This window comes from Galeopterus variegatus, unplaced genomic scaffold (assembly GCF_000696425.1).
Source record: "Galeopterus variegatus unplaced genomic scaffold, G_variegatus-3.0.2 Scaffold153, whole genome shotgun sequence".
Classification (NCBI taxonomy): domain Eukaryota; kingdom Metazoa; phylum Chordata; class Mammalia; order Dermoptera; family Cynocephalidae; genus Galeopterus; species Galeopterus variegatus.
In genome coordinates, this window is record NW_007726264.1 from 914,403 (window position 1) to 917,627 (window position 3,225).

At 38.1% G+C, this 3,225-nt stretch overlaps 1 protein-coding gene across 1 annotated transcript in view; it reads left to right on the top strand.

The window, feature by feature from the left end:
* Positions 1-141: 141 nt before the first annotated feature.
* NAPEPLD (N-acyl phosphatidylethanolamine phospholipase D) overlaps positions 142-3,225 on the top strand; it is a 35,423-nt gene continuing 32,339 nt past the window's right edge. Inside the window, exon 1 of the mRNA XM_008592313.1 lies at positions 142-227. The gene's annotated coding sequence lies outside the window, so the exon portion shown is untranslated. The remainder of the gene's footprint in view (positions 228-3,225) is intronic.

Genomic DNA, 3,225 nt, shown 5'->3' on the forward strand with positions numbered 1-3,225 from the left:
CGCCCCTCGCGCGAGGTGAGGCCGCGCCCTCGCGTTCCCGCGCCCTCGCGTTCCCGCGGCTGGGTAGCTCCAGCGCTGCTTCCGCGCTCGCTCCGGACTTCACCCGAGGCCGTTTCCTCCCTTCCGCAGGTCTCTTTTGCGTCTCTGCTGCTTCCCCCTCGGTCCCTGCGCGGAGCAGTCCGCACGCCCACGCCTGGGGTTTTTTGGACTCGGGCGACGTAGAGCGAGTAGGTACCCGGTCCCCACGCCCGCCTCATCCTGGAGATGCTGCACTTGTGAGTGGCAGAGCTTCACCCGAATTCCCGCACCTCGTGAGTTGCGGAGCCTGCATCTCTGAAGCTGCCTGGGAGAAGAACCACAGATTTTGTTGTTGTTGTTGTTATTGGGAGAGTAGCTTTCTCTGGGATTTGTCTGAGATCCCATCTTCCCTGCAGTTACCGGGGTGCTTCTTCACTGATCGGAGTACTCGTAGATGTATCTTCTTTTGGCTGTATGAAAATGAATGGGTCCACAACTTCCTCAGAACAACTTATTTCTGATTCATCTGTAGTGTTTATCTTTTAAAAATCCATCCCAACAGGTTTCTCCCCTTTTATCTTCAAATAAGTATAGTACTAATTTAACCACCAAATGGAAATGAAGAGCAAAAAAGTGGGGCAAGCTCGGGGGGGTGGAAGGCGGGGCTTTCTTGAGTTTTCTGTTTGCTTCTTAAGTTGGGTATTAGTGCAGGCTTTGCGGAACATGTATTCGGATATATATATTTTTTTCTGGATAGAGCTCGATATGGTCCTGGCAGTTGAAACAAATACGCTTCCATGGGCTCCAGGGTCTGATGCATTACACCTCGGTTGAATCTGGAAATATTAAGGGAATGAGAAAAACTAGCCTTAGAAAAAGGCATTTAGTTCTTGTCTTTACTGTAGGTTGTTCTATGTATGTTATAATACGACTCACCTGGTTGCATTGGCTTAGTATGAAGTATTTGCTATTTGATAATTTTGATTAGTTTTTTCAGAAAGTCATTCCTGAGATACAGTTCTCTGCAAATTAAGACGTAATTTCCATTTTTGTTAATAAATGGAAGTCTAACAGTTCCATTTCTATTTTCAGTTACCTTGGTTAGGATTTAGCCTCAGGCATCAACATTGGTTAGAAAGAAGTTATGTAATCTTTAAAAAGAAAAGATTACCTAAATCCCACAATAATCTGGTTTTGTTGCAAGAAAATCTTAGGTCTGTTTAAGAAGAAATTTAAGGGAAGTGTACTTATTTAAGATAACTAAGAGAGATTGAGGGGTTAAAACTGTTTTAAGTCAACTGAAAATATAGTCATGATTTTCAAAGATTTTATTTTGTTAGCATTTTGCAGGCTTTCTGGCTGCAAGTATTAGGTTGTCTCTAAGAGACGAAAATACTTAGTATATTTTTCATATCCTTATTTTCATTCACAATTCCAAATTATATCATACAGACTCTACATTGCAAAATTTAATTTTAAAACTATATGAAGGTCTTGTTAGCGTAAGCATTTCACCATAGGGTTTTGGTTATGCTTTAGTTGGTACAGTTTTGTTTGTTTGAAAGGAGTGTTGTGTTACTTTGGGTATTTGTGAGTTTGGAAAACTGAGGGGATTTTTCTGAACATTTAGCCTGTGTTTGGAAAAGTAATATTTGCCATTAATTCTGTTGTTGTTTCATTCTACTTTTTTCTTTGTAGTGATGGATAGCTGTGCCTATAGTGGGTTTTTCCATTTTTTTCTGCTCTCTTTATGTAAATAAGAATATGGCTATAGCTGGAGGGCTGTATTAACCTGAGCAGTTTATATTGGAAAGGGTACAAGTGAAAAGTGTTTTCATTGAACCATCATTGAGGAAATGAACTGTACAAAAATAACTGATCGTCAAAGAGCACTTTTATCCTGAAAGCCTGTGAGGGCATGCATAAAACTGGCATTAAAAAAAAATCACCCATGTGATTTCCAGCATAAGGTTCAAGTAATATTTCATTCTAACTCCTATAATACTGAAGAATTCTACTTATCTGCAATTTATAGTGCTTCGTTAGACTTGTCTTTTGAATTTAATAACCATTATTGTGTATCTAAGTATTTTATTAACAGACTTTCACAACAGATTATATATGAACTCATCTATCCCCAGGGGCAGTTTTATGTCAGATAGTTTTCTGCCAACTAATCTGGTTGAATAATGTATGAAAACTTTATCCTTTACAAAACTCCTTTAAGCGTTTTTTATATATTTATTTTTGGTTTGATTTTATAGATATAAAATATGTGAGATTATTTAATTATTAACTCCATTCCATGGATGAGGAAAACTAGAAACTGAGAACCTGGGAGATTTGAATGATTTGGCCAAGGTTCCTTAGCTCAGCAGTTCCAGCCTATAGCAGTGTACACTGCTGACTCTTGTTATACAGGGTACCAGTGAAGCCAGAGTAGAGTGGGGATCTGTAGGCTTTGGTCAGCAACACAGCCATAGATCGCACCCCTAAACCTGGGTAACAGGTTGTAAATGGTCAGTACCACTGACTAGAGGCACAGGCTGGAATATAGATACATTAGCATAATTCTAAAGTGTGATAGAAATTAACTCAGCTTGCATCTGCTACCTAGAACAACTCATCTTTCTCTTCAAGGCAGCAAATTTTTGTGTTAATTTGGGGGCCTTCCCAGATTAAGGGACGGTAACATATTGATGAAACAGTGAATGCCTGTAGATTGCTGTGTGGCTTTGTAATTTCTCTAAGAATAAAGTTATTAGAGTAAAGAAACTTCCCAAGCTTCTCATTGTTACTAGCACTCCTTAAACTGGTTAAGTACTTGTTTGTTTTGCTTACAAGACCCTAATTCAAGGACAATTGGGTGACAGCAACAATTTGTTTTGAAAGTTGTTGTTTTCTGTGTTTTAAAGGTCCTTCCTACTACGAAGATGTTTCTTCCCTTTTCAAATTACAGTGTTCATTCCTTTGGTTTGTTGAGAGAGCTCATGAAAAGCTTTCTAAACTGAACTCTCTGTACATCCTGAATATATATATGTGTGTGTGTGTATATATATATATATATATATTTTTTTTTTTTTTTTTTTTTTTTTTTTTTTTCCCCCAGATTGTTGTGCTATTGTATGGTTAAAGAAACTAATGAAAGCTTAAAAAGTTTCTGGACTCAAATTCCTTTTTTTATTTTTTTATTTTTTTATTTTTTTA